This window comes from Harpia harpyja, chromosome 13 (assembly GCF_026419915.1).
Source record: "Harpia harpyja isolate bHarHar1 chromosome 13, bHarHar1 primary haplotype, whole genome shotgun sequence".
Taxonomy (NCBI): Eukaryota; Metazoa; Chordata; class Aves; order Accipitriformes; family Accipitridae; genus Harpia; species Harpia harpyja.
The window spans coordinates 5,151,585-5,178,451 of record NC_068952.1 but is presented as its reverse complement, the minus strand read 5'-3'; the positions used below and the strand labels follow the sequence as shown (position 1 = coordinate 5,178,451).

General features: G+C 49.6%; 1 long non-coding RNA gene across 1 annotated transcript in view; it reads right to left on the bottom strand.

The window, feature by feature from the left end:
* Positions 1-15,277, bottom strand: part of LOC128150182 (uncharacterized) — a 28,781-nt gene extending 13,504 nt beyond the window's left edge. Inside the window, exons 1-2 of the long non-coding RNA XR_008237964.1 lie at positions 15,174-15,277; positions 14,599-14,736 (exon numbers count right to left, since the gene is read on the bottom strand). This is a non-coding gene — a long non-coding RNA (uncharacterized LOC128150182). The remainder of the gene's footprint in view (positions 1-14,598; positions 14,737-15,173) is intronic.
* Between the last annotated feature and the right edge of the window lie 11,590 nt (positions 15,278-26,867).

Sequence of the window (26,867 nt, the reverse complement as noted above, 5' to 3'; positions counted from 1 at the left end):
CACCATCATGCTAAGGAGGTATACACATGGGGGTGATTTTTGGCTGCGGGGAACCGCTCCCCACGCCACCAGTCCCCCTGCCCATCAGCATCCTCTGAAGCATGCACCTACTGCTGTCACTGCCTCAGAGAAGGCTCTTCCCAAAACTGTTAGGTGGGGAAGGACACTGCCCACGTGCCCCTGGAATAGCCTGCCCTGGGCTTGCAGGCAGGGCAAAAGGGATTTCAAAGAAAATGAGGTAGCTGCAGTTACAGATGGACGAGTACCTTGGGGAGGAGAATGGGCAGGATATATATAAAACGAAAAGCAGCTTTAGGAGCAGAAACAAGCTGCTGATGGCAATGGAAAAGCTCTCCACAAGACACACACAGCAGCCTCGTGTGTGCTGATAAGAGATAGGGTTAAGTGCGTGGAACATCACATGCCTAGACAGTTCACGGCTCTCCTTCCTACGCAAGCAGCAAGCTTTGGAGGTTGATAACACAGGAATGTCAATGCAGATCTAAAAAAAACCCTCTCCTGTGTGCGGCTTTAAATATTCCCAGGAACTCAGGGCTTGTTCTGAAAGCATCTGATTCAAAGCCTAGGGAGGGCTCTTCACTCAAGCTTGTGGTAATGCTGCTTACCATGCTGGAAAGCAGGCAGAGGCAAGGAGGCTTGAAACACCGCATTGGCCTTGCTGCACGTCAAATCATTTTCACCAGGAACAAAGAGATAACCAAGAAGGGACAGAGAGAACACAATGACTCAAATGTCAGATTTGCTAAGACGATGGCAAGCACATTATGAAAAAAAATTAAAAAGCAATTGTCCTACACGTGCCTTGTTCTTTATGTCCTTATCGCCAACCTCTCACTGCTGCCTGGCGTCAGAGACACAAGCTTGTAGAGACCTTGGATCCAACAAGAGATGTCACTTCCTATGAGGAATCTTCAAATATATAGTATTTTTTTAACTATTTAGCTGAATTCCCATCCTGTTGAAGTCAGAGTTTTGTCCCTGCATTCAGCAGGGCCAGAAATTAAGTGACATGGCTGTGGTCATACTGAAAGTCTGTGTCAGAGGGAGACTTCAGTCCAACCCAACCTCCCAATCAAACCCAGTTCTCCATCAAAACCTGTAAGCTCGTCCTTCTTGCAGTGCAAGAAGTCTGCATTTCCTTCATCCAGGTACCCAAAGATCAATGACTGTTGAAGGTCTTAGGCCAGCATGGAGAATATTTTGAACACTGATCACCCAGAGATCTGGACTGCCTTGTTCTCAGAGTTTTAGAGAGTCCTACAAAGGCCTAGAAAACATAGCAGAGAACAGGATTGAAAACAGTTGCCTTTCTTCCCACCTCTAGTTTTATGCTTTGCACTACCATGGGAAGGTTTTCAGGTTGGGCTCCTGGATCTAGGAGCTGTCATGTCCAGGCTCCTAGCCCAACACATTCATGCCCTGATCTTGAGAGCATCAAATGCCCATGCTACAAGCACAGTCAGACAGGGGCCACATGCACTCAGCATCTCTGAAAAAAAATCAGGCCAACGAAATCTCAGTTTTATCAGTTATAAACTGTGACACCCAAACCCTCTTTCCCAGATGCCTGAATACAGCTATTTGTCTGAATTCAGCTTTCCTTGCTCAACACCACCTGCCACACTGGGAAGTGGAATAAGGACCACAGCTTTTTGAAGCACATGGTGGTAGAAAATGTTTCAGAGAGGCCACAGCCACTTTGCTCCTCCGGTTAATTCTCCGTTGTCTGGGGCACAGGAGGAAGAGGATGCCCCGGGACAAGCAGGCAGGATGGGTACCACAGGGAGCACAGTGGGCTGGTAGCAAAGCACCGCGTGGCTCCCCTCGCTCAGCCACCCTCCGGCAGAGCTTGGTGGCTGTGGCTGAGCACAGCCTCGCCGGGGCTAGCGCTGCCTCTGCCCTACGGCTTCCAGCGCACTGCTTCTGGCTGGGCTCCTTCACCACACCGTGCAGGAAACCCAGAGCTGCTTCCAGCCGGAGCTGGCTCTGGAAATGAGTGTCTGCGCCCACTCTCCACGAGTGCATGCTGCAGGGACCAAGCTCTCCATGCACCAGCTTGGTGGGTAAGTAGATATCAGAAAGCAAACAAATAACCCACCAGGCTTTCCTGTAAAAAAATCCCTGGGATGAAATAGTCTATGGTAGGGTCTCTGAAGCCCCGAACTCTTGCTCTCGGCTACAGCGTCTTGTTTTCTATTGCATAATGGAGCTTGGCCAAAATCCACACTGCCATTTACCATGCTGGCGTGCAGATGCCTTTGCTAGAATAGAGTTAAGCCAAACTGAGCTGTGTGAAAATCAGCAAAACCTGAAGGGCCAAAAAGTGAGGTTGCAGCAACTTCTCCTCCCCCAATTTCCAGGGCTGCATTGTGAGCGTACATTCATATGGGCTGGCCAAACCCAGAACTGAGGTGTCTCGACTATCGTGGGTTTTAGGGCCAAAGGCTAAATTCAGCTCACACACTGAAGTCAGTGTGGTTTTGTGGGTGCAAGCCAGACTGGAACTTCAGTCTGGTGGTTGGAGGAGGAAGAAACAACTTCGCTCTGATTTAAAAAGGAAAGAGAAACAAAATAAAATACTGCCATTCCCTTGAAAATCTCAAGATCTGTAGTAATCCAGTAGGTTGCTTTCCCCAGTTGACAGGCCACTGGAGATCATTTCCACCAGGTTTAGGAGCTGGCCTCTGCGGAACATGAGCACTTTCCATCCTACTGGACATTTTGGTTCAAGATATTCAGCCCCCTTTCCTAGGGCTCCCTCTCCCTAGAAACCCCACAAGGCGCTTCCACAATGATGAAGTCAAATCTTTAAACTTTGCGCAATATCACAAAGGCTTTTCTGTACTCACTCAACCGTAGTTTAGGTCTCTGCTCTTATTTCTGTTTGGGTAGGGACTTCCTATCCCTGTTTACTCTTCTCTAGCATCTCCAGGCAACCCCCAAGTGTCTTGCAGCTACCCACTCACCATTACAGAACAAGCTTATTGCATCTCAGTTTTAACAGTGTTTGGTGGATTTCCTCTGCTATTAAAAGCAAAACAAATTCTGTCTCACCCAAGCAGAATTACAACAACATGGAAAGGAAAACCAACGGAGACAGAAAGGACCTCTGAGCAGGAGGAAGAAAAGTGATGATCATGTAGTGCAGCATCCAGCCAAACACTGCCTGCTCTCCTGGGCTGCCCCAGGACCCCTCTGTGGCTTTAGCCAGGGACGGCTGTTTTGCCCCACCATCATTATCCACACTCTGCCACCAGCTAAGATGGCAGGTATATCTCACTACCTTGATTTTCTCCCATTCATTAACTGCGTCATTTCTTTTCGGTCACTGCCTGCAGTCACAGCTGCTTCTTGAGGGAGTACTGGGGAGGCAGGAGGGTCTGACAGGTTGAGCAGACTCTGTCCAATGCCTCACCACTCATATCGTTGCCCTGGTGTCACTAGTGGCAGAAAATGCAAAACCCAGGTTTGCCCTAATGCTTTCTCAGCCAGAGCAATCCCTTCTAATATTGGTTGTGCTGTTCTTGGCTCATACCCCTGTAGGGGTCTTGCAGTAGGGCCAGCATATCCATATGGAAGTGTCAGTGACACCCACTTTGTATTTCTTAGTGTTAGACTGATTAATGGTCTTTTACAAAAGGCATGCTTATCACCCGTGGCCAGCAGTCAGTGTCACTCAGGAGCTGCCCGGTCACCAGCTGGGAGCATCCAGGTGTTCACACCACATATCCATCAGCATCACCAGTGAGACTGGGAAGGCCAAGCCAAGGATGGACTGAACAACTATGTCCCCCCCACAGTGTAGAAATGATGCCACTACTAGTCCTGAAAGTGAACAACCCCAACCAGTTCTTCACCTCTGACTCTGCAGAGAGGGAGGAGGCTTGAGTTCCCCCCCAACACCTTTCAGGCAGCAACATCTTTACTAAAGCTGAATTAAAGGAGGCCAGTTAGATCAGGGAGTGGGACGAGACCAAGTCCCCACCGCACAATTTCATACCGCAAAATAGCCTTTAAATACTATCTGTCCTCAGATGTTTTATACCAGGCCAGAACAAAAGCAGATGCCAATACCTTCAAATTCAATGATAAATCCCTTTCCCATATGGCCTCCTCTTCTGAGAGCTTCGGAGAAGGACTGAAATAACTTGATGGTTTCCTGAGGTTTCCTGGTTACAGCTCTCCTGATAATGGTAATAGCTCAGTGGCCTCCTTCACAGTGCACAGGTGTATAAATATACCGTGAGCAATTCTCCCAAGTCACTTCTTCAAGTAATGAATGTTGGTCTTTGCAATTTCTTCTTGTGCAGCTTCAGTTGATACTTGAATTAGCAACTAAGAAGAATTAAAGAGAATTTCTAGTAACTGGGGTGCCACTTACACTAGCTCAGGGGCACAACTGAGTGAGCTGACTGGTAGGTGAATTATTGCAGAATTAATTTCGGTGTCAGCCATCTGTGTTCTGTGCTGTGACAGCGACCTTTCAGAAAGCGGAGGAGTCAAGCTTCGGCACACAAAGACCATCTCCACTCAGACAGCCTTCCAAGGGTGACGAAAGGCTTGACCCAAAAATATTCCGCATAAACTTTAAGAGCAAGAGGAAAATCAGTCTTCCAAAGTTACTTTTTGTAGCAAGGTGCAATACAGAAAAGCTAGGGCATATTCCAGTGTCTCATTGGAGCCTTGTTTCCTTTTACTCATGTATTGTAAACTGTTTTCAGCACAAAGGGCTGAATGCTCCCCAAAGATAAATGAAGAAAATAATTCTTCCAAGATCCTGTATTTATTCTATGTATTTTATATCTAGATCCACCCTCCTTGCAGACAGAAAAACTCCCTCATATCTGCACACAACAGCTTAACTTTGTGCATCCACATTGCAGCCTATGGTTATCTAGTTACAATTTAAAGCAACACGCTTTACTTCTACCATGGCACAAAATCAGGCTGCAGAGAGGCACAGATTTCTCCAGATGTGCTGACCTGACCAGGGTAGGGGTTGCAGGAAAATGTTACAGCCGAAACTGCCGTAGGCACCGTAGTGCCAAGTCTGAGCACAACCCCAGCCTACCATCTTGCTCTGCCCCACAGGGATCCCTAATCAGCCTGATTCATGGCCAAAGGTGTCCTTTTCACACCTCTCTTTGCAGATATTTCTGGGCAATGATTGTCATCTATTCAGGGAAACCGTTTCCAATGCATTCCTTTAAGGCCACTCCTTTTCCTCACTCACTCCCTGGTTTGCCTCCTTATTTCAGATCCCAACCCTGTTGCTGGGCTGCAGTATAAACCCTCAGGGAGCACAAGCATTAGGACATTTCCCTTTCCAGCCACTCGTGAGCTCTCGGAGGCAGAAAACACACACCAGGCAGCCAGCATCTCTGTAGAACCCAATCCCCCTTCGCTCAGCATCCCCAATCCCGCAGCCATCCCGCAAAGGCAGCCTGGGTGAGCTGCCACTTCCCCCTCTCGCAGCCCAAGTGACCTTAGCACCAAGAAATTTTTTCCTGGTATTCAGCCTACGTTTCCCCTCACCCTGTTTATCCCATTGTTTCTACTTAACCCTTCCTCAACAACTCCGTCACCCTGAGGAGCTCTAACTGTACTTAGCTGCCATAAACATTTCTGATACATTTTAAGTGCAAGTAATTCAGGTGAGCAACTTATATGGCATCCCAACAGACATGGCATGTGTTTGTATGCCTTTCAGATGTCCCTTATTTCAGGTCTTGAATTACCCAGTGACTTGCTGTTGAAAATTATTAACAAGAAGTGTAACATCAGTGGATCAAACCTATGGAGCGAGCCACTTGCACACAAGGAATGAACTCCACATCCCCTCTGAGCTTTCTGCAGGAGCTGCTTGGTTTGCTCGCCCCATGCCTGCTCCTTGTCAGGTACGGTATCCCCCATCAGAGCCTTGCTGGCCTGCACGTAAGGAATCAAGACACGAGCATGGCTTCTGCTTCAGATACAGCAGGGCCACAAGAGTCGGGAAGGGGTCAGTGAGGAAGAGGAGTTGTGTCTGGAGTTTGCAGTTCCAAGGTGGATCTCCGCAAACCCTTCTCCCAGGAACAGAGGTATTGCTGCTGGTGTGGGGCTGTCCCTCTGAAGCCAGTTGGGACACCTAAGGCACAAAAAGTATGGTCGTAACCCTGTCATATCTGATGTTAAGACGTAATTCAGCTGAAGGGTATTAACAGAGAAGGCACTAGGATGTTATAAGGCACGCGCATGCTGTGACTGTGCGACTGACTACTGCTACCTGGAAAATCAAAACCTGTTCTTAGGAAAATTCCTGGAAATCAGTCTGAGACTAGCTTTTTCATGTTTCCTATGAATTTCCATTACTTCCCCCAAACAAATACAACATATTTCTTTAAAAAAAACCTGAGATGCGGAGTGACACAGAAACATTGCAGAATCTTGTCTTCTGTGGGCACCACTTAACTACACTGAGCATCATTTTTTAAAGCCCAGAACTCCCTCTGCTTTGTGATTTTTTAACCCTTTAATACCTGTCACACTGTCTCCAGAGAGGACTTCATGTCCATACCCTTAACATGAGCATGTGAGACTTAGTAGCCTCATACTGCCAGATCTCCCCTAGGCTTGCTTCCTGGTGATTTGCCTCCTTTCAGCCATTCAAAGTTGTGTCCCAGGAACTTTCTCCTTGGTCCCAGCACTTCTATTTATAAGGACCAACCACAAGCAGAGCATTTCTTTGGTAAAACATAGTCCAGATCGGGCCCTGTGCAAAGTTTTCACGGGTTTCTCACTGAAAGAGCTAGTTTCACCGAAGACTCCTGGCCCAGACCAGAAAGTTTGAACCAGCAGGCAATGTTTTGGAACAAAACTCAAAGGTAGGAGAGTTTCCAGTCTCCCTGAAACAGCTTTGAAGTTTCCCCACTAGAAGACCTGTCCTTTGCAGGGATACGCCTGCTGGAAACCACGCTGTTGCCTGCCAGGATGGGTAAGGGAGGGTAGAGTGGTGATGGATAACCCAGCAAAACCTTCAGGACTCAGTTCCCATCTTCCTATTACCCTTATACCAGCCTGTGGATTAATTAGCAGATTTTCAGGGCTTGAGGATGCTCAAAGCAGTGTTAAAGGGTTAATACCAAGACTGTTTTCGTACAGTGGAAGAAGGTCTGGCTGAACTTCCCTTTGTTTCCCTCCTCCTCCCTTCCCCACCTTCCCTCCTGCTGCTTCTTTTATGAATAGGTCTTTACTGTGCCTCAAAAAGAAAATTGTCTCTCTGATGGCCTTCCTTTCCCCTAACTGCTAGGGGCCATCAGAGAGCCAGTCAGAAGGTGGCTTTTGTAATAAGGAAAGCTTCTTCCAGGCAGAGGAAGACACTGCCTGGGGCTTCTATATTCACAGCCTTTCTATTTCTGGCTCTCCCTTTTCACAGGGCTTTGTTTGCTAAACCCTGCTTTCCCCCCACAGGACATTAGTGAGCATACGTACCTCAGAAGCAGAATAAACTGAAAAAAAACCCCAACAATTCTGGCAGAGCCCACCCCAGAGATGAGGGGCTTTGCATCTTACCTCTGCCTTTTCTACTTCCAGGGAGTTTGCTGGAAAGAAGACTAATTAATAGGAATGCCTTAACGGCTTAAATCCTGCTCTGTGGACTCCAATTTGCCTCTTGAGGTGGAAAGTTGAAAGTAATCCTATTTTCAATATAGACAGGGGTAGACTGTGCTGATACTGAGCCCAAAGCAATTCAAGAAAGGTCACTGCAATAATGCGATGCATAGGCTCAGAAAGCCCCAAGGAGCTCTGGGGAGCTGGCACGGGATGTTAAGGTAAATGAAACGGCCCCAGCCCCTCCCCTGATCCCTGACAGAAGGATTGCAGTCCTTCTGACAATCAGCCCACAGCAGCTCCCCCAACCCCAGCATCAGAGATGCGACCGCTGCCTGCACCCACACAACAGGTTGGGCGTCCCATCCCTTCCCTCCTGCCTTATGCTGTGTACCACAGCCGGGCATCAGCGCCGCCAGCAGCAAACGCACACACACAAGCCAGTGGTCAGCCGTCTCCCTCCATCCTTCACCACCTCTGTGCGCTTCCAGGCTCTTCAACCAGGTCACAGCTTTGCCAGGGTGCCCGGCTCAGCAGCTGCCAGCCCCATCAGCTCACTCTGGCGGCAACCCTTCAATCCCTTAACCCACACACCCTGACGTCTATCGCCACTGATGGTGCTGTAAATCCAGGCTGCAGCCACGCTTTGCCATCTTCCCAGTTCAGAGAACTTCAGAATGCCAGGTTTTGTCCATGCCTGTCTCACACGCGGTACAAGGTTCCTGAACCAGGCGCCACCGGTTTAATTTTACACTACATCGTAGCATGGTGACCTATTCTAAAAGCTGGCGAGTTTAGCTAGAGCAGGGTCACATGCCCAGCTTGACACCAGGTTTTGAGGCAATGCTTAAGGTTCCTTGTCACCGCATTGCCAAGATGCCTAAAATTCATAGGAAGGGTAAAGCACTGCAGCCTCTTAAGATCTGCACAGGAATGTGTTTGCCAAGCTGGATATTACCACTATCTGTCTTTTCACTTTAGTTCTCTAGATCTAACATGTCTTCTCCCTGAACCTCTTTCCTAAAAATTTTCATCAGTCTTCCTGCAAAGGTCCATTGAGGCCAGTCTCATCAGTGAAGCATACAGTTAACTACTCTCACATCCTCTGAGGGCTACATCAGTGGTTCTTTTGAACATTTTTTTCCAATGTCTCTTGAAACAAGCCGGTGTTCGAGCACAAGCCTGTCTGACACCTATCCCGAGGTCAAGCCAATTATTTCGCTCCTTGCCCACAGCCACTGAGGCAGTCACAATTTGCACCAACCTTTTAGTATTTTCACCACCTCCAGCCAACTGCAGCCTTACCCAGGGAGGTTTACACCTTGTCACTGTTGATGCCTGAAAATTCACCAAAAGCATATGCCACCTTGCCAGTGCTCTCCTGAATAGCAAGTGTTTTTTATACTGCTCCCTTTCTGAACTTCAAGCCAGCTATCCTTCAGCTAGAAAGTTCTCTATCTTGGGTGCAAATTTCTCCAGTATCTGGCACAGCAACATTTTGGTAAGGTACCAATAGCAAGAGTGTGTAGTGGTTTCCATCAACACGTGAAGTTATCCTTTTCCCAGGAAGGGACTGTCAGGGACTTGGTTGTAATCTTGGACGATTCTCCAGGCTCCCAGCTACCACTGACAAGGTTTGGTCTGCCCGTGTGAATGCACTCCCATTCACGTCTTGTCTTGCTAGCCCATCCAGTTACTGCTTTTTGATATCCAGCCCATCTCTTCAGTTATTCTGAACTGAACACACACATTTCTGTATCTGGCACTAAACAGATGAGAAAAACATTTGTGTGCCCAAGTCACAGGTGCACACAAGTATCAGCTGGTCTAGCTGGAGCCATTTCTCCCAGTAATTTCCAATGGGGCAACAACGGTGTTGTCAAAACCAGCTTTTGGTTCCTTAAGCACTTGCTAGGAGCCGCAGCAGGAATAGGGCTTGTCAGAACAGCAGTGAGTCCTTTTGTCTTCACAGAAACCACTGAGCAGCTCTGCCAGAGTAACAATATTCCCTCACTGCTGGCCAGTGCCTGGCTGAACACTGTGAACCCAGAGGTGAAGGACTTTCATAGCCCATTACCCAGCCTCCTGAGCCATGCAGTTCCCAGCTGCCACTGCTCTTGACAGATCACTGTGCTACACAGAAGCTCGGTCCCTGCTCTTTTTCTCCTCCAATCTCAGCTTGGAAACAGAGTGTGAAAACACATTTCCCTGTCTTCAAGTATTTTTTCTTTCCTCCTCAGCAGATCTGCTCCTAGCCTGTCACCTTGAGGGTGCAGGGAAGAAGACACTCAGCATTTCAGGAGATGTCATGTTTAACCTTGTGCATGATGGAAGCTGGAAACATGCATTATCAGCAGCACTGTGGGCAAGAAGCTGAGAATAAATGGTGGTATAACTTGGAAAGTTCAGGCACAGCCATGGGAGGATGCAGTGATGTGTTCTTTTATCTCAGCCTAACTCCCAGAGGGCCGCTATCCTACAAAACGCTTGCTGAAAACTAGATACACCTTCAGTCTCACACAAGTAACAAGCTCAATCCCTTCTCCCCTAGTTAAAATAATGATTAGAGATGGTTACTGGAAATATCAGGAAGCTTTGCTCCCATCTTGAAATTTTGCAAGCTTGGTGACCCTCCTGACTACCTATATATGCAAGGGAAGCCTGGCAGATGCTGAGTGCCAAGGCAGAAAATCCTTCCCCTACCAGCAGTGCAGTAGTATCTTACGGGTGTTTTCATCAATAGGTACCAGTGTACTTTGCAGATGAAAGCAGCATGTTATCATCATGACTGCACTTTTTGGAGAGCAGTCAGAAGGTGGTAAGACCGAGGTTAAAGAACAGTAATGGAAATGAGATAGAAGCACAGAAGACAGTCAGGGAAGTGAAGCAAAGCTGTGTCCTCTGTCACCAACACAGGTCAGGATGTCCCCATTTTCAGAGCAAGCCCCTAGAAACAGGTCTTTAAAGAGCTGCCTGAAGCCATCCAAGAAGCCAGGCTGGAGCTTACCAAACATAGTATTCTTCCTCCATGTGGATTTCCCCATTTTTACTTCCATTTAGCTGCTCAGGGCTAACTCTAGGAAATACCAGAGAAAGCTGTGCTAAAACATGTCAATGGCACAAAGGGACAAACACATTTGCCTGTCCCCAGCCCTCTGAACTCTTCTCCTAACCCAGAAAAGCCTAAAGCAATATAGACACCGATGGAGAGTCTCAAGATGGGTAGAGGCAAGACCTGCCATGCTGTCAGGTAGACAGGTTGGCAGGGGAGGACATGCCTACAACGCCATAGTCCGTCTGCATGCCCAGAGCACAGCTGTGCATCAGTCTTCAGGTAAACTTTGTGGTTTGATGAGTCCCTGAGCTAGGAAGCCAACCTACGTCCCTCAGGAAAGCATCATCGCATCTCTCTTCACCCAGAGGGGGAACTCATCCACACACGCTGGGGCACCTTTCTTGTAACTGTCTCTTGGGAGCCCCTTCCCAGCCCAAGCACCTTCTACTGAAGTCAACACCAAAGATTTAGCTCTGGCTGCAACATGGCTCTTGCCATGGTATAAACCAGAGGTCAGTGGTGCGGGTAATACCTCACTTCCAGCATAAGGGACTTTGTTACTGCACAAAGACTAGGAGATGGTACCTGCTCCAAACAGCTCAGTCTGATAGATAGAGACCCATTATCCTCATTTCACAGAAAGCCAGTCAAAGCTTGGGGGACAAAAGGATTTTCCTGAAAAGGCTGTGCCTGTCCTTGAGACCACGTGCGATACCATGCTGCACCACCACCCTTCTGCACCCGCTCAGCACCACCGACCCACACAGCGTTATCTCTGCGCCACCGACCCGCACATGCTCAGCACCAATTAATCTCCTGACATCCAAAATCCAACACTGTCACATCACTGCTGGACTACAGGACTGCAGGATAAGGAGCAGCAGGTCAGGATGACCAAAGCCTCATTTAAATGCAACGTGCCCACTCACAAGAACTGCAAATACACCAAATATGAAAGACAAGCGAAGGTAGCACAGGGGGTGCTCTGAACGCTCAGGGCAGTTTAAAGGGAGCAGGCATGAAAGTTTTGCTTCAGCAGAGGTCCTGCAATCCAGTTGACACATCCAAACCCTCCACGCAGGGTGCATCCTCACTTGGATCAACACTTCACTCCTTTACAGGGTACTTCCTAATCGCCTATTGATTTCAACAGATGTCCCAGTAAACGTGTTACAGAGGTAACAACAGCCCGGCAGCAATTGCAAGTTCACGTGCTAATGCCCCACTGTTCAGTGCAAAAGGGAAAATGAGTTTTGAGAGGGGAGGTTATCGGCAGGTCAATGTGATGTTCGTAGTTCTGGCAACAAGCAGCCCACCTCAGAGCAGGGGTAACACGAGCAGGCACAGCACAGCCTCACCTCCGCGATCTGTCCCCAAAACCAGTGTCACCTCCTCCTGGTTCTGCTTCCCAAGGCTCCTGCCTCCCCCCCAACATAAATCCATCCTTGTAGGAAATATCACTTGCCACCCTCAGCTCTGCCAGGGCAAGGCACGTCCCAAAACCCACCTGCCTGCCAGTCCGAGGTAGGAGATGACCTCCTCATGAGCATGGTCCAGTCAAAGCACCGGGCCTGGGGAACGCTACGAGGGGCAGAGTGGCTCGGCCACGCGAGGAGGGCTCTGGCGGGCAGCATTCTTTGGGAGCAGCCCCTGCTGAGGAGCGGAGCGAGGGCTGAATTTCTATTCTGGGGCTGTTTGAGCTTCCTGTTTGGTGCGACAGCCTCAAAGGGGAATTAGTATTTACAGGGCTCCGGTCACGTCATCCCATTGTTCCCATGCAGTCAGGAGGCTGCCAGGAGAGAGGAAGAGAGAGCAAAGCATCCCAGCAGGCTGCCCAAGCCGCAGCTCCCTGCCAGTGGTGGCACTTTGCAGGGAGGCAAAGCAAAAGGCATGGTGAAGTCGGTGATTTCCCACCTCCTGCCAGGGGAGCAGCGCAAAGAGGGGCAGTCAGATGGCTTGGAGCGCAGCTTCTCTCTCCCCAGGCATCTTCTGACAGTGGAAAGGGCAAAAAGGACAGGGGAAGGTTTTTTTCTCTGGCAATCTAGAAGATGCAAATGCACTCCGGAGTCCTTGTAGAGCCAATGACAGGAGCTTTAAAGCCTTTTGAGGGATGTCAGCTTCTCAGCTGGTCCAAAGCAATCCCTTCTCCAGAGTTATGATGTTTTCTGATGCACACAGATCCATGTCATGCCACAAAGAGGCCCGGTGCCTTCTGCATGGGCAAGGAGAGGAGCCTCCTGCAAAGGGAGGGCATGCCAGCAGGACCCCGAGGTGCCCCAGGAGGAGAGAGCAGACCCCTTCAGCCTACCCTACCCAGGTCATGCACATCAGTGGGGATGCACAGCAAAGCAGAGGTCAGGGGAGAGAAGAAAACAGGAGTCTCACAGAGGGAATTTGTGGAGGAGAGGGGAATACGGGGCAGGAGGGTAAAGCAGACGTGGCAATGGGAAGCTAGGAGCAACTCCCGCGCACACAGGACCCCTCAGCAAGAAGCAGCACAGCGTGAATAAAAGCCATTTTGGGGGTTACCTCAGGATATTGCTCTTCAGTGTTGCACAGCATCCCTACTAAATACAGCAGAAGCCATTTTGCTCTCGATGGGAGGAAGGGGCAGAGACAGAAGTGCACCAGGAAAAGGTCTTGCATCAGTACTAAGCCACGGCTGAAGACAAAGGCCTTTTACACGCAAGACCAGCCAGGATAAGGCAGGATAAGTAAATCACTCTGATTATATTCTTCACCTGTGCCAGGAGAGACCTGCATCTCCTAGGGCTGCACAAGAATGAATGCAATAAAGATGATGAAGCACCAAGATGATAAAGTAATGGGGGTTGTGCGAGTTCACATGTAAAACTCTCTGTTACAACTCAATCAGTAGCGGAAACTGTCTTGGTGAACACTTTTTCCTAGATTTTGAAGTCTCTCTGAATTTGTACTTGCCGGACCGCCTTGACTTAGTGCTGGTTACATCTCAGGCACTGTTTTTCCATGGATCAGCACTCAACCTCTCCCACAAACAGCATGAAAGCAGACTAAGCATTTTAGGCAAAATGAGGTACACATGCACAGCTTGGTCTGTGAGAAAGACCCAGCCTCCAAATTTTGACAATCAGATTCAGAGGACCCAGAATTTCACCTACACTGTTTACTGACCTATCGAGCAATCATGTAACGCTTCGTTGAATGAGAACTTCTGCTTCTCTATACCTTTGGCATGGTTTTATACATGACGTTTTAATTTTTTGTTTGTTTCCTTTCTGCATTTCATTTCCTCTTTAAATTCCGAGACAACTGCCTGTGTGCAAGGATAGCAGCTGTTTTATTCCTGGAATTAGCACTCAGTTACCGGGCAGGCAAACACTGGGCTTTCTGCAGGAAACTCGGCTTTCCTGATTTGTTGCTCTTTTCCTTAGGCTGAAGCTAATATCTACTTAGAGCCAGAACAGACATTTGGGGTTTTGTCTATGGAAAGAAAGACTTCACTCCTTGTCAGCAGCAACGTGCGTCCTTTCAGAAACAGAAATATTTTCACTCTTTGATTTCAGCAAGACATTTTGGCAGCATTAGGAATCCAAACCTTTGGCAGAATTGTGCAGACAGTGAGACAGAGAGAGAGACTTCACTGAAATATGAAGAGCAAAGGGGGATCACAGCTCAGCGCTGCATGAAGGGCACAGGAGTCCTTCCCGCACAGCGCTGGGTGTTCACAGAGCTGCTGGCACAAAGGTAGCGCAGAAAAGGGCTCAGAGTCTAGTACTTTGTTTTCACATCGAACAGTTCCTCACATCGCAACTGCTACAGCTCCCTAAGTGGCCTGCAGAACTGCAACACTTCATACTTCCACACACAAAAAGAGCAAAATCCAGTCTGGAAGTTTGGGATTTGTATTTTGGACCAACAGCATAACTATGGAGAGAACATCGTACACGTACCTCCTCTGTGCCAGCCGACAGCTCGCCAGGAAAAGATTGAAGTCACCAGCTTCCACAGATGGGGAGGCTCCTTGGTTAGCCAAAGGGCTATTTCAGAGGGCTGGAGGAAAGCGGCATTGTGCTTGCATTGCCGCGAGCCTGTTGGAAGCAGAACAAATGCTGTGACAAAGCTTATTTTTTGCCTCCAGGAGGCCCCAGCTAAGTCCAAACATGCTCAAAGTAAGTGCTGAAACCTTTGGGTGCTGATCCAGTACTGAGTGAAGAAGCTTCTAAAAACGTGAAGTTTTTCCATCCCTGGCCATACTTATCTCCAGCCTTGTTTGAGCGACCGCTCTGAGGAATGGGGGGATAGACTCACGGTACTACTGAAAGGTGCTGTAAAGACTCATGGCTTCTAACAAAAAAGCCCAGTGCCATTTTCTGAATGGAAAGGTGCATTGCTCAAAAAAAAGATAGTCTCTTCACTTTCAGTTCAGGCATCCCACCTCAGGTCTTTATAACAACCCTCCTAGGAAAGGCAGGTAATGTCCTCTGGCCAAGACAGATTCCTCTCCTCCCCTCGCCCAGCTGCTCACCTGCCTTTCTCCTTCCCTTGCCTTTCCTCCAAGTCCACGTGCAGGCTTTGGCCAGCCCTCCAGCCTACACTCCTCTTGCAAACGTGACCTTGCAGCACTTACTCATCACTTGTATCTGCACCAGCCCGCTCAGGAAGATTACTCACATAATTAAGGGCCCAGTTACCCTGCAAGCATAACCATGCCTTTGCAGCTGGTTTTTAATCCCCTCACCAGACCTTGTTACCACAACACGGAGGAGCTACAATCCCTCCACCTTCCCCCACACTTATCACGGTTTTAACTTTGCAGCCATGACAGGGGGCAAAAGCACAGCCAACTTTCCACACCACTACTTTAGCTCTCAAAAAACTGTCCATGCCAGCTCCTCCCCTACAAAAGCACTTTCAAGCCTCCCTGTGAAGGTTAACTCTCCTCAGGTCTCACCAAATTCTCACTGGCTCTGATGAAGTTAATGTCCTCCATCAGCCATCCCACGCACCCTCATCCAGGGGAGAAGATCCCAGTACCGCACGGGCCCCGGGGCTGGGATGATGTTCACGATGGGGAAAGCTGCGTGGGCAGCCAGATGCCAGCTGTGGCCAGGGAACATGGGCAGCATGTGTGCCAAGACATCCCTGTAGACGTGAACTTGGATGGAAACGTGGAGGAGAGCGGTGCCTTCAGGGAGCAGAGCAACGCCAGGTGGGCTAAGACACCGCACAGAGAGGTGGAAGTGATGCAGGACAGCGAGCCACGCTGGATGCCACCGTCATCTACACTGTAAGAGCTTGCTGTGCCAGGCAGCAGGGAATACCTAAGCAGGTATTGCCCAAAGACGATATAAAAGTAGTTCATACATACAGTAGCAAAGCAACAAGCATTTGTGTCAGGGCACACATACTTTTAGGGCTGACAATGCCCCTGAGAGCTGGATAACTACAAGTCACAGATGAAAATGGGGAGAAGAGAAAGAAAAAGAGCAAAGGTGGACCTTCAGCATCTCCCTCCTGCCCCATCCTGGAGCCACCTGAGTCTTTGCGAGGCAAGGGTACAAGGTTGGGACAGACAAGCACAAGTGTCTGCAAATCAGTTGTCCAGATGAAAATGGCAATAGATTTGGTTTTGGCATTGAGTTTTTCCAAAAAAACCACTGAGTGAGCATGGTTTTGATCGTGCATTTCTGTGTTGGTTTTCTGCTTGTTTTTAATATGACCTGGGTTCTCTTTTCCTTCCATTTCTGAACCCTCAGTATACTTTACTTTCTCAAGGTTTTCTCTGGAAAAAAAAAAAAAAAAAAAAGGCTGGAAACGTTCCTTTTCATTTAAAAGGAAGCTGAGACTGCCTGACAATGGGATGACTCCAGCAGCTGGGCTTTTAAGGACACTCTGGAAATTACGAGACTCCCGATAAAATCATAGAAGTTGGCAAGGCCCTATTTCCCCTGAACAATTACGATTTCTTTGCCTGTGGGTATCACTGTGTTGAAATGCCTCTGAAGTTCCTGCTAGGTCATTGAATTTGCATGCATTTCTTTTCGGTTCCTTCCTTCTCCAGCCCCTGCCAGAGAGTAGACATTCCTGAAAATCAACTAACCACCCTCCCATAACTTTACAGCCTGAAGACCTTGAAGCAAATGAGCCTTGAAGAGTAATTGTAACATTACAGGCACCAAATGATGCTGAATTATGCAGCGCTTGGGGGACACTGCTTAGTGGATTGATTTGGGGAAAAACATTGCATAACATGAGAAAAAAATCACTTCTCCAAATGAAACAGCGATGCCAGCTAAAACTCTCACTGTTTTCAACTCTATTAGCAAAAAAAATGGGCTGCGTGGTGTGGCCGGACCAGAGGAGTCCCACTTTAAACAGTTAAACCTATGCTGAGAAAGGACCTCTCCTTTTAGAGAACATTTCAACTCACCAAATTTATACATCCCCCTCTGGAGCATCTGCTTTGCTGTAAGAGGTGCTGAGAGTGACTACAGACCAAATCCAAGCACTTCAGGTAACAAGAATCAGCCAGGATGAACTAGGTCTTGGAAGAAGGTGTGAGCCAACATTTCCATTCTGGTGGCTTAGATGCTGTGGGATGCATGGACCTTAACGAAGATGCATCTTCCTAGCATGGTAAATTAACTACTATTGACTGCAAGAGATATTTTTTTTGTTGTTTAAAACTATTTAGAAAACATCTCAGTAGCATTATCACTAACCAAGCCAAAAGAAAAGCAGCAGCAATAGAAATAATGAAGCAAACACAATGGATACGTGTTCAGTGATGTCTGGTGATGTATGTTCATTGCAGGAGGGGTGGACTAGATGACCTTTAAAGGTCCCTTCCAACCCAAACCATTCTATGATTCTATGTTCATATGATTCTATGTTCACTAATCATTGACCATCTCTGTGTGTTCACATGCAGTGTATTTCTGCACGCTCTACAAATGGGCTTCAGTGTTGTTGTTATTTCCATTCTTCACCTGTAGGAATCAAGCTGAAATTAAGCATTAATTAAGAAATTAATGTAGAAGATAAGCAGCTTGCTCAAGATCACACAGGAAACAGGTGAGGACTGAGGGATGGGAAGTAGGTGTTCCCCTGACCAGACTGTCACATGGTGGTGGCTTCCTACCAACACCTTAGCATTTCATAGGACTTGGAAAACACAAGCCTGCTGTAATGTTTGGAGATCCTCTTCCCCAAAATTTCGGTATTTTTCATGAACAAGAACTTGAGAGAAGGTAGGAAGTGAATGGGGGAAAGTCTGTTTAGGCCCTCTGCTTCATGGGTACTGGTTAGCAGTGAGAGTGATGGATGCGGCATTTGGAAGAACAGGAGGTTTGATGGGCTGACCAAAAAAATCCCCATGCAGCAAGTACGTGAAGTGCCTGGCATTCCCAGCAGATGAAGACGAGCAGCACGGGGCTCGGGTGTGCCAGCATGAGGGGCCATGCTGTGGCACCACGAGAGCAAATAACCCTGCCGCTCACAGAGCATCGCTTCACCCCAGAGTATACGCTCCATGCATCCCCAGACTGGGGGAAGTGTACGCTAGGTTTCCCAGTGCTTACCCACCACATTGTGCCACGTCCTTCATCCTCCTTCCTGAGCTTCCCACGCAGGCTGGCCGGCCAGGAAAATAGCGAACGCCACGGCTTACCCCTGCATGCGATGAAGCAAGAGTTTGCGGAGGACGGGGAGGAGGGAGGGATAAGTAGGTGACAGTCTAATTAAGGAACGCACGATAATGCCTCAGGCCGGCAGCCAGGCTGCAGGCATTTCCTGACCGCAGGATGCTGCCAGCTTTGCCACCTCTGAGCTCGCCTTCACATGGCTTCGAGATGCTGGCCGCAGCCCCGCCGGGCTGATGGAGAGGCATCCGAGTCCATTGTCCCGCTTGCGTGCGCGCAGGGAGGTGGAAGCAGAGGCTTTAGGTTACCTTTTGGCTTGCTGCTCGTCGTTGGGTGTTTAAACACAGGTGTCTGCCGCTGTTGACACTGAGTGATAAGTGGAGACATTTTTTCCATTGGAAAGAATCTCAAGAATTTCCCCGTTCTCTTTTTATTCTTTTTTTTTTCCTTCTGCATCGTGGTAAGGAGACTGTTACGGGGGGTGTGGGGCAGCTGGCACAAGGCAGAGGTAGGACGGTGCTTATTTAAAAATTAGATCCCCCCCTCCATTCCCTCTCACAAGTGCAGCCGCTCCAGCCCTGAGCTTCAAATGCTCATTTAAATTGAAGCCTTCCTCCCTTTCTGCACCCCCAGCTGCCTCTAATAGCTGGTCCTTAATGCTCAGCTTGGGATAGCAGCTGGGAAAAAAGTGTTCGGATGTAAAATACAAAAGCAATGCCTTCCCAAAAGGGGAAAAGCAGGCAAGAGCTGGGAGAGGGGCCCCCTTCCCTCCCTCCTTACCCATCTCATGGCACTGACCTGCCACCATAAAACAACCCAGGCCCCAGGGTGCCATTACCAGGAAGCTCCTATTATTTTTTTTTTTATGCTTAACTGTGCCTCAGCCCTATGTTTCAGGTCATTTCTTATGTCATTCAAGCTGGGTAGATTTTTTTCCCACAAGATAAAGCAGGCCTGCCTTACTCTGGTACACCCTGGGGAGCAGGAGGAAGACCCGGTGACCCCCACGCACGTGCTCACACACCCTCCCAGCACTGTGTACCGTGGGGAAAACCTTGTCTCACAACGAGCTAGCTGAACATCCGCATATACACGTGCGCAGACACATGCGTGTGCAAACACAAGAGGCTGAGATGCTCCTACACGCACGGGCATGTCGCTGCACGTGCAATTGCCGCCGGGCGATGCTGCCCTCCCCCTGCCCATTGCTCTCCTAGGACTTTGTTGGAAAGCACGGGTGCAGCCAAAGCACCTCCAGCCCTCCTTCTGGTACCCATGCCTGAGGGCATCTCTCCTTCTTGGGGTGATGGTGACACTAATAAGCAGGCATAATCCCCGCCATAGGATGGAAAATATGAATGCTCTAAAAAAAACCCCTGGTGCAGTGAAAAGCCAGGCCCAGGGGGACTAAACCAAGCACCCTGGGAGACCAGCTTACCTGATGCTTATGATGGGGCTTGGCCACCACACCAGTGCCTAATTGCCTGTCACTTCAGCTCCCCGCAGCAATTACCAGCTCCGGTCGTCAGCCACCCTCTGCCTCAGGAGCTGGGGAGGCACGGGGTCCCCGCCACTGTGTCTCCTGGGAGCCTGGGCCAGCAGAAAGCCAGTCCACCCAACAGGCATGATTTTCATGGGAGGTTACGCAATAAAAAACCCAAACCCTCACTGCAATGCAATGTTGGCCTCTCTTGACGCATCCGCTTGTGGGCTGGGGAAATTTTGGTGGCAGTGAAGCAGGAGGGGTTGAGTTCCTTGCTGCAGACACTGCCAGCTCTGCTGGAGAGGATATAAACCTGGGGTCCAAAACTCATAAACTGCCCTTTTTCTTCCCAGATGGATACATCCCCTCGCTCCCAGCCCACCACGTGAGGCTGCACATCCTTGCCCTCAGAGAGCCCGGGAGCTGCCCCGTGCATCCCTCCCATCTCAAGGGAGTGGGGCGATGGGGGATGAGAAGGAAAAGGCAAACAGTCATGTTTTGAACAAAAGGATAAAGAGGCCAAAATGCAGATGAAACATTACCACTTCAAGGGGGAAAAAATAGATAATGACATTAGTCACCACCGAGAGAACGACCTACAGCCTCCTCAGCCTGCGGAGGCTATGAGGAGCCTTCCATCCTCCTCCTCATCCTCCCCATCCTCCTGCCCCCGCTCCTGCCTGTTTATGATATGGCTTATGACAAAACAGCTTATTAAGAGAATTATGCAACTGAGCTCCTAACCCTTTCCACGCTGGATTTTTCCAAAGCCTTACGCTTATCGGGTAATTGTGCTAGAGTCACCAGCTACCTGTCACAAGCCCTGTTGTGTGGTTGTTTTTTTAATGAGGCCTCAGCTCCTTAATTGCTCGCATGCTTTGTTGGGAAAGCTCAGTCACATGGGTGCAAAGGTAATCCAGGAAAAGTACTATCAGCATGCCCAATTACAGGGGCTGGCACTGCCTTTGGTATTGAACTCTGCCCACAGCCTCGGGACCAGCATCCCACGAGGTCACTCGGCGAAAGGGCATCTTTACACCTCTCAGTGCCGACTGGCACTGGCTCTCCAGCTCCTGGTCCACGTGCCCTGTAGGAAACTTGGTTTATAGCAGAGCCCACGTGCTTGTTGCCCTGGGATTGCCCAGGAAGCCCACGTGAAGGCCGAGGAGGTATGCGGAAACCTGTACGTAGGTACCTACTGCCTTCTGAGATGCCTTTGGGTGCCTGAGGCACCTACCCAGGGCTGGCAGATATGGTCCAGGACCTACCAGAGCAGCATCCTCTTGCAGAGGCAGCCGTACCTCTAGCATGCACCACCCAGATGCACCAGGACACGGGACAGACCTCCCCAGGTCCGCTGCCCCTTGATGAGGGCTCACCATCAGCAGAGACCAGCCATGCCCTGACTGGTGCAACCACCGCAATTTGGTCTGGAAGTTTGGACCAGCGGTTGGTTTCCATGTGCCACTTAGGCTGCCAGCAAGGGGCTGATACAGACGCACAGAGCAAAATTGTTATCTGGGTTAGAGAAACTCCCAAGGGACCAAGCACCATGACAGGTTTCAAGACAGGCACCGTACAGACACAGGGTAAAAGGCACATCGCGTGTGAGTGTGTGCTTGCATGAAGCACACATGCATGAAGCAGCTGGGTGGGTGAGCCACGCTCCCGCCTGTGCTGTACCACACATCAGGGCTGGAAGAAAATCATTACCTACTATTTCAGTTTGCTTGTTTCAGACTTCGCTCCAATTTCTGTAAAACAAATAAAATCATCTAAAAAAACCCACAGTCAAAAACCAAACCAAAAACCAACCAAAAAAACCCCCCTCTAACTGGGGGTCATCTGACCTAGCCTCAAATCTTCTGGTAAACAACATGCATAAAGACAGCCACCAGGCTTCTCCAAGCATCTCCGCACATTTGTAATATGTAACGCAGCATATGAAAGCTATATCTCTGTATAATTAGGAGTGCTCAAAGCGGTGACTCAGACATTCCAGCACGCTTTCTTCTTGTCGCTGGTGTGCAAAATGTAACTTTACTCATTTTTTCCAATGACTTTGGACTTTAAAAACAGTAATTAGCAAAGTCAGCTTGTTATCAGCGCCTGTCGGTAACCCGTCCTCCCGCCAGTCCTCCACTGCATTTTGGTCACGGGCAAAGCTTTGGCAGTCATTTCCCAAGGCTTGCTTTTGTCTGGAGGAACAAGGCAGCTGAGTGAGGAAAACAGGTCCTAAACCTGCAAGCCCTTTCACGCACCTTTGTGTTAAGCACTTGAACATTGAAGTAGCTCTAGACTGGGTCTTTCTATAGCATGGTAAATAGCAGGCAAGACATGAAATAAAACTTTAGAGGCATCATTTTCTCACATATCTTTCTAGTTACGGTGAGGCTGGCATCAACAGATGCTAAGTAAAAATACTGTCCTCGCTAACAATGCTTCTTCTACCGTGCTTTTACAGAGGCTTTCATCTGCTCTGCTCACAGAGTGGTTTACTACCCATACATCGCCACATACCACTGCATCTGCAGCCAGATGAAGGGCAAATGGCAATCTGCTACTTACCACCACTCATGGGCGTTCAGCCTGCGAAACGTTTCAAGGGGTGTTACGGAGCCTGCATTTCGTGAGGGGACGGGGGAAGCTGCTGTTTCTTCTAGCACGCTGGTGGTTCCCATATTTTCTTTCCTGGTAAGACAGACTGGTTGCAAGACCCCAGCAGAGGAGGTTAAAAGATCAGCATCCCCTTGAAATCTGTGGGAAGAGTCTAGTCCAGCCAACCTGCAGCCAGAGGTTTCTCTGGGAGGGAAACCATGCATGTGGGAGTGAGGGAGCAAACAGGATCAGGCCCTACAGCTGGGCTGGAGACAAAAGACGAGGAGTGTATTTAACCTTTTCGGTCTAACTGCTTTCCTCAGCTCAGGTGGGATGAGCCTCACGAAGTTGAAGGGTTTGTGAACCTCTCTAGCTAATTTTGGGTTCAGACACTTCAGAAAATGAGTTCATGAACTCTCTTTTCTTACACTTTAAACTAATTTTCCTCCCAAGGGAGACTGATGCTATTTAAACCACATGTTTTCCAAGCTAAACGGAGCCCTGTACTATGTGGCCATACTTCTGGAAAGCTCTCGCCTACATCGGGTAGCATCTCCAGCGCATGCCTGACTTTCAGCATGATCGAAGTTGACGCGATGTCCATGGGCTAGGCAGTTGTGAGTGGGAATGAATGTGCCCCTGAACTGGACCTGGCTGGGAGGCAGAGGCCAGTTCTGCCTTCCTCCCTCCCCTCCTCCCTCAAGTTAAGCCAAGGCAAGCCGCATGCAGGTGGCACAAGCTGCATGTGCTTTACCCCCGCAACCTCTCCTTCCACCTCCATCCATGGTCTTCACGGCACACTCTTGCTATGTTTTCCTCAGTCTTCCCATTCCCTCTTGCGTTTTTTTTCACCCTGTTATGTCACTTTGTGTCACTGACGCCCTGCTGGTTTGGAGCGGGGGGGAGCGGTTCTGGCAATTAAGGAATGTGAATTTTACAGTGAACTTGATCTACTGGCTGCATGCAGAATGGCTGGCCATGGATGTATAGACCTTTTTCTGTTATAGAAACGAAGGCATTGACGTGTGAAGGGGCAAACTCAACAAGGTGAAAGCACAAAAGAAACTAGGGGTGAGGTTCAGCTCACCTAGCTTCAGCTACCTGAGAGTCAGGCACGCAAACTACATGGTTATCTACATCTTCTCGCTAGCGAGAGCCGGAGGACCTCCAAGAACTCATTCTTTCCAGATAGGCTGTTAAAATGAATCACCTTCTGGAGGTGTTTACCTCCTTCTGTGGAGTACAGGAGGAGACTAAACAATTATTTCAGGCTAGACACCCAAGTTTTAATTATGGCAGAGGCAGTTCAGCATGACTAGCCCAGTGCCAGGATGGGAGGTGGCATCACAGGGTCTGCAACTGGAAGCTTTTTGCTGGCTGCCTGAGTGAAACTCAGCCAAATAAACCATCTCTCCTGACAGCAGAGGCTCTGGAGATTTCTTCTGATCAGGTTTCCTCAAAACTGACTGCAGTTTCATCACACCGGGAACCTCCCCTGTAAACAAATGTCTAAGGTTTGTTGGAAGAGAAAGGTATGGAAAGTGACTGATGGCAAGTCCCTACAAAGCATCAAATACTTAAGTTAAATATTATACTTCATGAAAACTATAGCCAATCATGTTTTACAGAGGTCAGTAGTAGTTACAGAGGTTTAGCTGCTCAAATTAAGCAAGGCAGACATAGGAGGAGGCCCTAGAGAAATCTCTTTGGCTGCTACCAGGAAAAAAACAGAACGGATGCTGTGTGGAGAAGAGCACACGGGCAGGATACAGTCTGTGAAATGCAAGCACCTGCTGGGCAGCTCAGAAAGGCCCTGGAATGGGCCGGGACAGCCCGGGTGTCCATCTGGGAGCACCGGCAGGGTGTGCGGTGGCACGCAACGTGGCTTTTGCCTGCCCCATACGAACGCCGGCAGGCTCTCCCCTCTACCGCAGCCATGCACCCGCAGCAGACCCAGCCACGAATCGGCATCCGAGCGCTGCGGATTTTGGCAAATCCCATTTCAGCTCAGCTGAGCGTCCCACGGATAGACAGGTCATGGGATTGAACACTGTGAAGTCCTTTTGTCCTCGGGTGCAGGGGATAATAACCCCAGCGTGGATCAGCTGAGCCTGGCGAGGACTGACGAGCCCCAACGAGCCCCTGCAAAGCCTCCCCTCGGTCCCATCGTCAGAGGAAGGTTGCGCACAAGACCCTGCTCTAAAGCCCCTCTGCCTTCCCCTCTTGTGAGGGTATCCCAAATCCCATCAGCTGGAGCATTACCGGATTAAACCCAATTCAATGTCAGAATGTGCCCATTACTTAAAAGGCTGTGCAGAGGGTAAAGCGAACTGCGGGTGCCAGAGCAGGGGAGGGTAGGGGGGTTGAGTGGCAAATCCCACACATGCACAGCCCTTTCAGCACACTGGAAAGGGTTTCCCCACCCGAGGGTGCATGGCGAGCACCTCCACCTCTGCAGTTTGCCCGACCACACAGCTTCAACCAGCTCACGTCCAGCCCGCGGGACGCAGGGGTGTTGCCACTCCGGTCACCAAACAGGCACGGTTTTATCTGGGGGAAATCCCGCCGCGGCTCTGGTTGAAGCAGGGGTTGGTCCTCACCCCCGCAGGCAGCATCCAAAGCAGACTCGACAGCCGCAGCGCTGGCAACAACCGTAGTGGAAAAGAGTTGTCAAACCCCGCTCGGGGGTTTGCACTTGACAAATAGTTGTTGAGCTGATTGTAACCCACCCGGCTCACGCTTCTGAACGCAGAGAACATGTGGGGAAGAGTTTAAAACCCCTGTAATAAAGCCGCCCTTTTTTCCTCCCCCAGCACAGCTGGAGAAAGCCGCAAACCTGGGCTGTCTCCTCACCCCAGCCTGGAGCACAGCAGGAGCGGGCTGTTACATGGCAGTGACCACTCTGGGATTTTATTCCCGTGTTTTCCCTTGTATAGATCCCCACCTTTGCAGGCCAGAGCCAAAGGCATCAGCCAACGTGACCCCAGAGATGCTGCGGAGCTGCCTCACCGTAGCCGGCCCAGGTGCTGGCTGCTGCTCCATCTCTGCGGCCGGCAGCAGAGCCGTAGGCTGCGTGCGTGCGGCTCCCAGCAGGTACGGCAGGGTGTCACGCACACCAGCACACAGCCACGAAGGCACCTGGGTCTGTGGGATGTGTGGGAGAGAGGTACTTAGTGGCAGGACACACTCTGGGACTGATGGAGCAGGAAATACCTGGGGTCCTGAGCCAGCCGAGGGCAGAATAAAGAAGGAAGTATTGAAAATAAAAGCAAAGCTGCTGTGACATTTTCATGCTTGGCTTCTGACATCCTCTCCTTCTCATACACTTGACTTCCTTGCTTATTTTTATCAGATGAAGCTGATGGTCGCTGCTACGGTAACACTGTGTGGTTACAGCTCTGGCAGTGAACAAGTGCTCAATGCATGTTTCCTTTGCGGCTTCCCTCCCCACTCCGTCTTCCCACCCCTCAGGGCTCTCAAGATAGTGTGTTTGACTTTGTTATGCCTTAGTTGTGAATGCTGCTTGTTGCAATGGGCAGTGGTTCACTCCTCTAGGCTCTGCTTGCTTGGCTCACCAGCCACTGCTATCTTCCCCCTCTTCTTGTCCTACTTTTGCTGTCTTCAGCAGGCAAAGTACAGGTCTCTGACCCCAAGTACAGGGCTGGGTTTTTTTGTTTCAACATGGAAAAAGCACAAAACAACTCTCCCGGGGCTGGTAACGTGGGTTGGGGGGAAAAAGCTCTTCATTAACAGGATAAAGTCTGGTTTGAAACAACAACAACAAAAATACTTCTCTTGCCTTGAGCCCACTCCTCCTTTTAGAGTCATTATAGGAAAGGTGGGATCAGAGGATAAAGGCTGGTGCTCTCTCCTACACTATGGAGACCAGTTAATCTCCCAGGGCTTCCCACCAGCCCCGGGTAGCTATGACTCACATTTCCTAGAGTGGTACCAGAGCCTCATCAGTGGATTTATCTGTGCTCCAGCCCCACCAAAGTAATTTCTGTTGATGGCGCTTCGCTAGCAAGGGTTATGGCTCGTCAAACTTGAAGACGCTTTCAGGCTCTGAAGCTCTTCCCCAGCTGGTCTGTCTCCAGTTCTGGCACCCAAACCACACCAGGGTATTACAAGCAGCTACCCCACACTTTGAGCTCGTGTCGTGGCCATCGGTGCAGCATGACAAAGCTGAGCCCCACTCGCCCCTTCCTCCAGGTGAAGTACGACCAAGCTAACATCAGGAGCTGCAGAGGGGCACAGGCACCCCAGGGTATGTCCTGGGTGCACATCCAGCCCTTCAGGCATGAAACCACAGACCCATAAAGGACCTTCGGCAGCGCAGCCCCCTGCTATGGCACCTTACAACCCTGTCCCCATCCTCCTCCTCTTTCTGCCCCCAGCTAGCAGCCACCCACGGTGCCCTTCCTCACTTCGCAACGGCTCTCATTTTCTCCAGCTCTGCTCATCACCAGGTTCACACGCAGCGCTAACACCCGTCCTA